Here is a 13,172-nt window from a genome sequence, read left to right on the forward strand (position 1 = left end):
TCATAAATAACAGGGAGCTACCAAGCCAAAGACCCTACCATGAAAAAATATTTGGATAAAACCAGGGAACAACTCAGACAACTCGGGGAATATAAGATCTACCACATACCCCGCGAGCAAAATGCCCAAGCTGACGCACTCTCAAAACTAGCCAGCACCAAACCAGGGTGCAACAATAGAAGCCTCATCCAAGAAATACTATAGAACCCGTCAATATCGGAAGAAGAAAAAGTCCTAGCCATAACAGGTCGGGATCAAGGATGGATGACTCCCATAATTAACTACCTCAAAACAGAAGTGCTCCCTACAAATGAAAAGGAGGTAAAGAGGTTAAAAAGGGAGGCACAGTACTACACTATCATAAACAACACCCTATACAAAAGAGGGATCTCAATACCATTGTTAAAATGCGTACCGACCTCCAATACAAAGGGAATCTTGGAGGAAGTACACAGCGGCATTTGTGGCAATCATCTCGGAGCGCAAGCTCTCACCAAAAGGTATTCCGGGCGGGATTCTATTGGCCAACTCTACGAAAGAAAGCTATAGAATTTGTAAAGACCTGCCCACCATGTCAGAAGCATGCCAACTTTCACATCGCCCCACCAGAAAAGCTGATCAGCGTGACCTCACCCTGGCCATTTGCAAAGTGGGGACTCGATCTTCTCGGACCCTTTCCCCAGGGATCAGGACAAGTCAAAATTCCTCATAGTAGGGGTTAACTATTTCACAAAATGGATCGAGGCAGAACCCCTAGCCAATGCCACTGCTCAAAGAAGCCGGAAATTCCTATATAGGAACATCATTACAAGGTTCGGGGTCCCATACTCCATCACCACAGATAATGGCACCCAATTCACAGATGCAGGCTTCAGAAAACTAGTGGCCGACTTGAATATAAAACACCAGTTCACCTCCGTCGAACATCCCCAAGCCAATTGACAAGCCAAAGTGGCCAACAAAGTCATATTGGCCGGGCTGAAACAGAGACTGCAAGGAGCAAAGGGAGCTTGGGCCGAGGAACTTCCACATGTCCTATGGGCGTATCGAACAACCCCCCATTCTACTACGAATGAATCACCATTTCGATTAGCATACGGAGTGGAGGCAATGATTCCAATAGAAGTTGAGGAAGGGTCTCCCTGAGTAGTCCACTACAATGAACAAACCAACTCTCAACTTCAAAGAGAAGAGCTCGACCTACTTCCGAAAATCCAAGAAAGAGCTCGGATCAGAGAAGAAGCACTAAAGCGGCGAATGGCTTTTGGGTATAATCAAAAGGTAGTGCCAAGAGGTTTCACTAAGAACGATCTCATCTTAATCCGAAATGATATTGGAACAACTTGACCCGGAGAAGGAAAGCTGGCAGCCAACTAGAAAGGACCCTACCGAGTCAAAGAAGTACTTGGGAAGGGCTACTACAGATTGTCCGAACTCGAGGGACGAGAACTCCCCAGATCATGGCACGCCTGTAACCCAAGAAGGTACTATAGCTAGGAAAGGTAAAAGATCTCATCACAAGATGCACTCTTTTTCCTGAAAAGGTTTTTTAATGAGGCATCAAGGCTGAGATTTAATCCGACTTAAGGGTACGAAAAACTCCCGCATGTATATATTTGCACTTTCTTTGAATAAAATACATTTCAGATATTCTACAAATTCCCAAGACGCATTAATCTGAAGCATTCATCATCCAATTATAAAGCAACAGATCGACAGAAAGTGAAGAACAGATTCACTGTACGATCTCAATAGGAATGATCGTCCGACAAAGGTGAAAACGCGATTCACCTAAAGGACGATCAAACCAGGACATAAACCACCATCTACAAATCGGCAAAGATGAACACAGAATAATGCAAGAAGTTATCGAAAGTGATCCCAAAAAGAACCTGACGAGGTCTTATGGATTGCTATATAATAACTTAAAAAGACTGGCCGACACTAAAAAATCGGACCAAGTTAACCCAAGTTATCAGCAAATCCCTGGAAAGAGGTCTGGCCAACCCTATTAAAGAGGAATTGCTATAACTTAGAAGAGATCGACCTAACGAAGTCGGTCTCCTACAAGACAAGTTATAAAAGTAATCCCTGAAAGAGACTTGACAAAGGTCCAAGAAAGAGGATTACAAAAATAACTTAGAAGAGATCGACCTAACAACGTCGGTCTCCTACAAGACAAGTTATAAAAGTAATCCCTGAAAGAGACCTAACAAAGGTCCAAGAAAGAGGATTACAAAAATAACTTAGAAGAGATCAAGCTAACGAAGTCGGTCTCCTACAAGACAAGTTATAAAAGTAATCCCTGAAAGAGACCTAACAAAAGTCCAAGAAAGAGGATTACAAAAATAACTTGGAAGAGATCGACCTAACGAAGTCGGTCTCCTACAAGACAAGTTATAAAAGTAATCCCTGAAAGAGACCTAACAAAGGTCCAAGAAAGAGGATTACAAAAATAACTTAGAAGAGATCGACCTAACGAAGTTGGTCTCCTACAATACAAGTTATAAAAGTAATCCCTAAAAGAGACCTGACAAAAGTCCAAGAAAGAGGATTACAAAAATAACTTAGAAGGGGACCAACACAAAGAAATCGGTTATGGGGCGCTAAAAATACAAGCAAAAGCGAGAAAACCGAGAAACAAGTCGGACCCATACAGTCACGGCCTCAAAGGATCCAAGTTACAAACAATAAGTACAAAAGCAATCCAAAGAGGTCAAGCAGCAAGATTCCAACACTCTCAGAAACCAGAAGAGATACCATGTTAAAGCGCAGTAAAAGCATAGTATAATAAAGCTTCAAGAGGCCACCAAAATCTACCTCAGAAAGCTACTTTTGTTTTTTAAAGTAAAAGTTGCCAGGCAGGCAACTAAAAAGCGTCAGCAGTTAAACAAAACAATAAGACAGTTCAAAAGCCCACAAATCGGGCTATTTACACAAATACTTAAAAAGAAGATCAGCAAAGATTGGGAGCCTTCCCGGTAGCATCAGTACGGGGAGAAGGAGGGCGAGTCTGAATAGGTACAGCATCTACAGTTCCATAATCCCGGTTCAGAATTTGACAATCCGGATCAGACATAACTAGAGGAACCGAGGAGGTCGACACCTTGATAGAAGGCACTGGGGGAGGTTCAACATCATCATCATCCTGGTCATCAGAGACAATCTTACCATCCCTCACAACATTGTCCAGGCTGAAGAGAGTAAGATTGGCCTCAGGAGCAATAACCCGAACCTGCTCCTTCAGGTTCTCATAGGCAGCAGTTACACTGCCAACAAGATGACCCTGGAGCTCGGAGTAATAAGCTCGGACGTTCTCCAACTCCTCCTTCAGACGCATTCCCTCTCGATAAGATGTGACATAGCTATCCTTATGCCTCAGTGCTGTGTCTTCAGCCAGCCTCACAGAGGCAGCCAAAGAGAGGGAACTCGCCTTCTCATTCTCCAGATCTTTTTCCAACTTGGCCACCTTCACTTCAAGCTCCTCCTTCAAGCCTTTTATCCGATCAAACTCTCATTTTGCCTCCTCCATAAAAGCTTTGGTGGCATGGAGAGGAAGACTTTGAGTAGTTCGATATAGGGCCACTCCCATGTGTGCCATCTTGATACTACTTTGAGTTATATAATCAAAATCATGAAGAAGTGACACGTCAACCATAGGGAGGACACCATAAGGACCAATTTGTTGATCTACAAACTCGACCGCATCAAAGTCAGGAGCATCAAGGTTGAAAGGTTAAATTGTATTTTGCTTCTTACTCGGAGGAGAACCAAAAGCAATGGTAGAAGTCTGTGGAGGATCGACTAGACGAACCCGAGGAATAGGAATTGCTTTCCTTGGCCCGAGAGAACTCGGCACAGGAGGTTTCACTGGAACCTGAGAAGATCCCTCTCCGGCCACCTTGGCCGAGATGTTTTGAGCAGCAGTTGCCTTCTTTGCCTTTTTGAAGGCCTTCATGGAGTCATTGTTTTTTGACATCTCTGCAAATACAGAATCAGCCATAGTAAAGGGTTACAATCACAAGAAGAGGAAGCAAAACTAAGAAAACAAGTACAGAAACATGTCAGACAAGTACCCAAAATAGTCCGAACCAAGGACGGGTCATTCAAAAACCTTTTTGTATCAAGATGGGGTGGTTCCCCCCATAAATCCTTAAGAACAACAACAAAAGCATGCTCAACCTCATCAAGCATCTCCCATGTATACCGAGACACTCTCACATCCTTCTACCACTCTAGAGGGAAAGAAGGCTCATCATTTTCATAAAAAAAAGGGGCGGGCCCCTTCGACAGCACGAACTCTAAAGAAGTAATTCTTAAAATCCTTAAAGGACTCGTCATACATGGCGAAAACTTTATGGCCCTGGACAGACCTGAAAGAAACCCAGGAAGCTTTCTTTTTGGAAGAACCACCAGGCTTGGCAGAAAGAATTAGATAAAGGAAAAGAGTCTGAGAAGGTGTTACACCTAACTCTTGGCAAAGTAGCTGAAAGATCTTGACAAAACCCCAGGAATTCGGGTGAAGCTGGGATGGGGCAATGTTACACGACCACAACAGGTCGGTCTTGAAAGTAGTAAAAGGAAAAGTAATGTTCAACTGACTGAAGAAATATTCATAGGCATAGAAAAAGGGACGCTCTCCCTCGATGGAGGTAGGAAAACAAACCCTTTCATCAGAATCAGGAGCGACAAGCTCATAATCCCTCTCCCGGGAACTATTACCACAGATCCTATGATGCTTCCTCAGCTCTACGCAAAATTCAGCATCCACAACAGAGACACACATCAAGACAAGGGAGTCCAGCCAATCGGACATCCCCTCGGGAACTCTCGAAGACATCTCTACAATGTTATTGCGAGAAGACATGAGGCCAACTAATCCTACAATAAGAAAAGAAGATGGGATTACTAAAAACATCTCGGACAAAGGACAAAACAACTCGATTAATACGACACAAGCGAACAAACAGAAAAGGAAAACCCCAAGACTCAAACCAAAGTCCTGGGGCATCCTTTGGAGGCTGTAACAAAGCAAGGTTTTCAGGAAAAATCTACATCTCGCATCCCAGCATCTCTCAAACAAGAAAAGAAGACTTCAAACAAACAAAGCATTTCAAAAAAGGAAAGTAGAAACACAAAAATCATCAAAGCCACTATCTTTCTACAGTCTACTAGCAAAGAGCATTGTCAACAACACCAAGTAGAAAATCGTCAAAAACACAACCTTTTGCAGACTCAAGCAAAAACCCTAAAAAGTATCAAGAGGAAGTCAAGAAAATGCACTCCAAGCAAAAAGCAAACTATAGGTATCATTATCTCCCACAAAGGTACAGCAACAAGGATCTTTTGAAATTAAGGAGCAAGAGACAGTTTTTCCAAAATAACAGCCAGAAGCAACAATAGAACATGCAAACCCTGGGAAACCGCAAAGAAGAAACACCAGGAATACGCGAAGAAGAAAAAATACATTACAGTGACAAGAAAACACAAGATCATAAGAAAGGTTCAAACTTTTTCGACATTCAAGCAAATTACCAGAGAATTAAAGACAAAGCAAAATGAAAAGAAAATGGAACTAACCTGGAAAAAAGCAGGAAGCTTCAGAAAAGTTGGAGATGGAGAGACGGAATCACCGATCACTGAACAACGCCGCAACGCAAGAAAAGCAAAATGTGGGCAAAAGACAGAGAGCGAGAGAACGAAGGGAGAAGTTACGAAGAGGAGCGAAGAAGGGAAACCGTTTTCTGATCGCAAATTCAAAATAAAAGGCCACAAGGAAAAACGGGGCAATTAATACCAATTAATGAAGGTATTAAACCCTCGCACGTTCCCAAAGCGCTGATATAAAAGCACGCGCTTTTAGAGAAAAACGTTCCACATTCAAAAAGCTTCTACAAAGGAATCGACAAAATGCTTGAGTTTGGCTTCACTAGAGAAGGACCGAAGTCAAGGACTCGACCTCAAAAAAGAAGACCGAGCTCAAGTAGGGGCACTGTTCATACCCTGGGTCGAGCTGTTCAAGCCGGGATGTTCAGTAGCAAAGCGACTGACCTCTTTAGGTCAAGCGGACCGACTTCTTCGTAAAGAACTCGGCCAAATCGACAGGAAAGCCCAAAGGAGGGCCCAACTCAAGGAATATGACCCCGATCCAAAGGCAGCCCAAGCCTATAGAGATAAGGGCGGTTCCATGGAAGATAAGCTGACATCAACAAAAGATAAGATAAGATAAGATAACTAACTTATCTTATCCAAAGAAGGTCACATCTCACCATTATAAATACACTGGAGCACCCAGGTATAACTCATACTCTGATTCTATTCAATACCTGCTTAATACCTTGCTAACTTAAGCATCGGAGTCCCTTGCAGGTACCCCCCACCCTCCGGGGACGAAGGATCAGCACTATCACCAAGTCCAACAAGCCAGACACAACCGCTCCAACCAGCACAGAAGATCTCGTCCGAGATCGACCTCCAGTTTCAGGTAACCCTCGGAACAGTTTATATATAAAAAATAAATATTAAATTTGGAGGAGGCTTCTAATTATAGGTGAAACTTTGCCGACATTTTTAAAAAATCTAAATATAATTGAATTATGAAATCAAAAACAAAAGTCTTTTGGCATTGAATGAATAATAGTCATGAAATACAAAAATGAAAGATATGACAAAAAATCTAAATATAATTTGTTTTATCTATGAATTGTTAAAATCTCTTTCTTTGTAGACATGACACAGCAAAAATGAAAGACATAACAAAATTTAAATCGGATTTGAAGTTCAAAGATTAGTTCAAATTTGATTTAAACTACTAATGATACAAAGTCTAATTAGAATCAAATTTGTATTTAGTTTTGATATGTTTCACAATGTAGCTCTTTCTACTTGACTTCTTGTATCATAAGTAATTTTTAAATCTGAACTATTTCCAACTAACTTTGTTAGAAACAGCTTAGATTTAGAAAACTCTTCCTACTTTACTTTTTGAATATGAACTAATTCCATTTCACCTTGTTAGAGGCAGTTTAGATTTAGGAAACTCTTCCTATATGCAAGCATTAGAATTTTATCTTGAGGTGTTTTTATTTTAGGATTTGAGTTGTAGGTTGTGATTTGGGTTGGGGTCACTGGTTTTTGAAGTGTCTTTGAATTTTATCGAGTTTTGTTCTTATAGTCCTACTCAATTGTTGCATTATTTGGGGTTAATCCTAAAAGGCTTTCTGCATGTAGATTCTTTGTATATGATTTTGGGCAAATATTTTTGCTATTATATTTTTTTTTGCTGGTGTTAATTAGTATGCTATTTCAAGACATAATGAAGGTGTCGCGAATCGGTCCCGTGGTTGGGGTAGAGAAGGAAGGTGTCTACTAGTACCCCTGAAACTTCTCAGTCATCGCCCTCTGCTCTGACTACCCCTGGGACGTCACAGGTAATGGGTATATAGGATCAACCGTTCATCATGGTCCCTAACCCCAACCACGTAGCTTATTCTGCTGCGCCACTCCCGCCACCAGGAAATCGTTTGGCTGCTTCACCATAGTGGACTCCTCCACTGATGTAACGGAAATTATCGGTAAAAAATTTCTCAATGAAATCTCATTGCAAGTATAGTTCTAAACCAAAAAATAATCCTCAATCAAAATTTAATTTGTTTGTCACAAGTACAAACCCCAATAAAAATAACCGAAGTATTTAAACCTCGGGTCATCTCTCAAGGAATTGCAGGGAAGTGTGCATGTTATTGGTTTTGGGAAGTATATTTTGGGGATTTCGCAATAAGGAACAAGAAATGTAAATAGCAAAAAAAAAATAAATAAACTAACAACTAAGGAAACTCTTGGCAAGGTTGATGGTTAAGGATCTTTATCCTTGTCACTAACCACAACATGATAATTGCAAGGATCAATCTCATTAAGTTATCCTCTAACAAGTGAAGGAAAGTCAAATGAGCTTTATCAATCCCAATCCATAAGTCCTAGCCACTCACTAATTGACTTAGTGAAAGCTAGTATCAATGGACACCAATTATCAATCACTTGGACATTAGTAACTTAAGGTCACCCAAGTTACCATCCCAAGCCAAGAATAGAAAATCTACACTAAAATCCAACCAAGCATTTTATCAAACACTTGAAAGGTATAAAAGGAAAGCATGGTAAAATGACAAGAAATGTAAATTCTAACAACTACTAATATTAAGAAATCAACAATAACAAGGCAATTAAACAATAAGAAACATAAAACATAAATTGCATTAAAGAAAATGAAAGGAAATAAGAGTGCTCATAAAAACAACAAAATAAAAAAAATAACAAATAAAACTAAGAAAGTAAGGATGTAGTGATAAAAATTGAAAAGGAAATATATGAAATCAACAATTAAAACCTAGATCTAAGAAAAATTAAACTAAATCTAACCTAATTCTAGAGAGAAGAGAGAGCTTCTCTCTCTAGAAACCTAACCTAAAACATGATAAAAACTCAACTATGACTACCTGATTCATTCCCCCTCAATAGCATCATAAATGAGTTGGATTGGGCCCAAAATGAGCTAGAAATCGATGGCCACGAGTTGCTTAAAATGGCCCAAGCTGATCCTGCAACGTGTGCGCATGGAACAACGTGTACGCATCACCAAACGTCCTGGAAACTATGTAAAATTGCATATTAGTTTGAAGGCACGGATGTTAGCTTCCCAACGCAACTACAACCGCCTCATTTGGACCTCTGTAGCTCAAGTTATGATCGATTTAGTACAAAGAGGTCAAGATTGACAGCTTAACAATTCCTTCATTTCTTCATGTGTTCTCCATTTTTACATGCTTTTTCTTCATTCCCTCAATCCCATCTTTGCCTTCTAAACCTAAAATCACTTAACAAACATATCAAGGCATCGAATGGAATCAAGGTGAATTAAATTTAGCTATTTTAAGACCAAAAAACATGTTTTCACACTTAAGCATAAATTAAAGAGAATTTATAAAACCATGCTATCTTAGTGAATAAATATGGGAAAAGTTGATAAAATCCTCTAAATTCAACACAAGATAAACCTTAAAAATGGGGTTTATCATCCTCCCCACACTTAAACAATAGCATGTCCTCATGCTAAATCAAGAAAGACAAAAAAGGGGTATGAATATTTATTCAATGCAAATAACCTAAATGCACCTATCTATATGAATGCAACTAAATGCAAAGTGATTCTACCTACTTAATTAAAAGTAAATCAATCTCCAAGAACATAAATGAGCAAGTAGGGCTAATATAGTATGATGATTCATGAATCCTACCAATTCAAATATCAAAATGAAGTTCAAATAGCCTTGCAAGAAGAAAGCTCATTAAAGCCGAGAACATGGAATTGGGCATCGAACCCTCACTAGAAGTGTATCTGCTCTAGTCGCTCAAGTGTATGGGTTGATTCACTCAATCCTCTTCAAATCATGCTTTTCATGGGTTGTTTTTCATCTAACAATCAACAATTATTCAATGCATGCATACATTTATCATGAGGAATTATTCATAGGTTATAATAGGGCTAAGGTAAAGGTAGGGATGCATATGGTCAAGTGAGCTTGAAATTTGAATATTTGATTAACCTAAGCTCTCACCAAACACATATAACAACCTATACGATTCTAATACAATACCTCTCTACCCATGATTCCGACTTTTTCACATACTCATACATTCTCTTTAATTCACATTCCATATGCATTGTTATTGTTACTTTACTTTGGGGCATTTTGTCCCCCTTTTATTGCTTTTCTTTTTCTCTTTTGTATATTTTTTTCTTTTACATAAATTTTTTTCTTTTTATTTCTTTTTCTACATACATATTTCTTTCTTTATCATTTCTTTTTCACAATAAAGTGTATACAATCGTATCAATGCATATGGTTTTACATATTTAATGCATGAGTATGTACCCAATCCTATGATTTTCAAAAAAAAAAAAATACAAGATACTCTTTTATCCCAACCAATGTTCCCAACTCTCCCAAACTTGAATGATAATCACTCTCACTAGCCTAAGCTAATCAAAGATCTTAATAAGGGACATTTATTGTTTTTCACTTAAGGCTTATAATGTGCTAAAATTAAGAACAAATGGGTTAAGCATAGGCTCAAAATTGGCTAACAATCGAAGATAAAAGGTAAGGCTATTTGGGTAAGTGAGCTCAATGAAACAATAACCTCAATCATGTAAATGCATGTATACAAGGAATAATGGACATATAGAATCAAACAAATAAAAGATTACAATCATAGAAAGAGAATAATCACACACAAGAATGAAAATAAGTGGTTATAAGATGTAACAACACAATTAGGCTCAAATCTCACATGCTTGTATTCTTAGCTCAAAAACCATGTTCCAAAATAAATTCTTCAAGCAAGTTCAACAATTTTTTTTTCAAATTGGTAGGGTGTCCTAAAAACAATTTCTTGGAAAATAAATCATCACCCTAACCAAGTAGTCTTAACATAAAAAGAAGTGGTGAAATATGTACAAATTCTAACTAACATGCAACCTATCATGCAATGCAACAACTAGCTAACATTGGTGTTGAAAAGGGAAGTGGTTACCCACGGAGATCGGTCGGATGACCTCCCCACACTTGAAGATTGCACCGTCCTCGGTGCGTGCAAAGAAGAGCAAGGTGGACGGCATGCTACAACTGATGAGCTTCCTCAAAACCTCAAAAGGTTTTGTAAATGAACTTGTTTGTTTTGTTGCCCCAATTACAAGCTTTTCCTTTCCCTCTTGGTGGCCAGCCTAAAAGGAGAGAAAAAGAAAGAAAATTAAGCCTACAACAAAGATATCAAAGTAAATAGAACATAGGCGGGAGCTAATGCCAAATAAGAGTAGGATCTTCAACTACATGGTGGCTACAACATATGAGTGAGAAAACAATATAAGTTAAGGCATATTAACTAATACTTGATGCAAGAGTAAAGTCAAGGCATAAGTAAAGGACATGAAGAGCATGTTGAGTGATAGGCAAAATTGTGATTTACTCTTTCCATAACTTGAACAATTCTTAGCAATGGCTCCAACAACTTGGTGCACACTACTATGGTTCACTCACATTCTTCACAACTCCGCACAACTAACCAGCAAGTGCACTGGGTTGTCCAAGTAATAAACCTTACGTGAGTAAGGGTCGATCCCACGGAGATTGTTGGTATGGAGCAAGCTATGGTCATTTTGTAAATCTTAGATAGGCGGATTCAACTGGTTATAATAGTTTTCGAAAATAATAATAAATAAAGCATTAAACTAAAGATAGAGATACTTATATAATTCAATGGTGGGAATTTTAGATAAGTGCATAGAGATGCTTGTTCCTGTTGAATCTCTGCTTTCCTACTGCTTTCATCCAATTCTTCATACTTCTTTCCATGGCAAGCTGTATGTAGGGCATCACCATTGTCAATGGCTACTTTCCATCCTCTCAGTAAAAAAGGTCCAAATGCTCTGTCACAGCACGGCTAATCATCTGTCAGTTCTCGATCATGTCGGAATAGAATCCATTGATTCTTTTGCGTCTGTCACTACGCCCAACAATCATGAGTTTGAAGCTCGTCACAGTCATTCAATCCCTGAATCCTACTCGGAATACCACAGACAAGGTTTAGACTTTCTGGATTCTCAAGAATGGCCGCCAATAATTCTAGCTTATACCACGAAGACTCTAATTAAGGAATCCAAGAGATACTCACTCGTTCTAAGGTAGAACAGAAGTGGTTGTCAGTCACGCGTTCATAGGTGAGAATGATGATGAGTGTCACAGATCATCACATTCATCATGTTAAAGTACAACGAATATCTTAGAACAAGAATAAGCTGAATTGAATAGAAAATAGTAGTAATTGCATTAAAACTCGAGGTACAGCAGAGCTCCACACCCTTAATCTATGGTGTGTAGAAACCCCACCGTTGAAAATACATAAGTGATGGTCCAGGCATGGCTGAACGGCCAGCCCCCATGAAGGTCTAAAATCGCATACACTGATTAAAGATCAATCAAAAGACGTCTAATACAATAGTAAAATGTCCTATTTATACTAGACTAGTTAGTAGGGTTTACAGAAATAAGTAATTGATGCAGAAATCTACTTCCGGGGCCCACTTGGTGTGTGCTTGGGCTGAGCTTGAGCTTTACACGTGCAGAGGCTTCTCTTGGAGTTAAACACCAACTTGTAACGTGTTTTTAGTGTTTAACTCTGGTTTGTGATGTGTTTCTGGTGTTTTACTCCAGAATACAGCATGGAACTGGCGTTGAATGCCAGTTTGCATTGTCTAAACTCGAACAAAGTATGAATTATTATATATTGCTAAAAATCTCTAGATGTCTACTTTCCAGCGCCATTGAGATCACACCATTTGGAGTTCTATAGCTCCAGAAAATCCGTTTCGAGTGCAGGGAGGTCAGAATCCAACAGCATCAGCAGTCCTTTTTCAGCTTGAATCAGATTTTTGCTCAGGTCCCTCAATTTCAACCAGAAAATACCTGAAATCATAAAAAAACACACAAACTAATAGTAAAGTCCAGAAATGTGAATTTTGCATAAAAACTAATAAAAATATCCCTAAAAATAGCTAGATCCTACTAAAAATTACCTAAAAACAATGCAAAAAAGCGTATAAATTATCCGCTTATCATTGAGCATCAAGTTCAAACGAGAAAGAGGGGGTCATGAAAGACAATATAAGTTCATATCAATGCACAAAGGATGCAAGAGTCATCAAAGATTAAGCATTGACCTAAAAAATTCATCACCCAACAATACCAAACAAGTCAAGAAGCATCAAAATAATCCAAAAAATTCTCAACAATTGAGTAAGAGAATTCAACACCATTATTAAAATAAGAAACTTAGAAAGGAAAAGAAGAACAAACTATAAAAACAAAATTAAAATATAATAAACAAAAGAAAATGAAAGATGAGAAAAATAAAAAGTGAATTTTTTTATTTATTTTATTTATTTTTATTTTTTTATTATATATATATATATATATATATATATATATATTGAAGAAAGGAAAAAGAGAGAAGAAGAAAGGTAGAAAGAAAGAAGAAGGAGAGAAGAAAGAAGAAGAGGCGACGCCCATGCGTGCGCGTGGGAGGCAGCAGGGACAAGCGACGCGTAAGCGTCGCCC

This window comes from Arachis hypogaea, chromosome 1, assembly GCF_003086295.3.
Source record: "Arachis hypogaea cultivar Tifrunner chromosome 1, arahy.Tifrunner.gnm2.J5K5, whole genome shotgun sequence".
Classification (NCBI taxonomy): domain Eukaryota; kingdom Viridiplantae; phylum Streptophyta; class Magnoliopsida; order Fabales; family Fabaceae; genus Arachis; species Arachis hypogaea.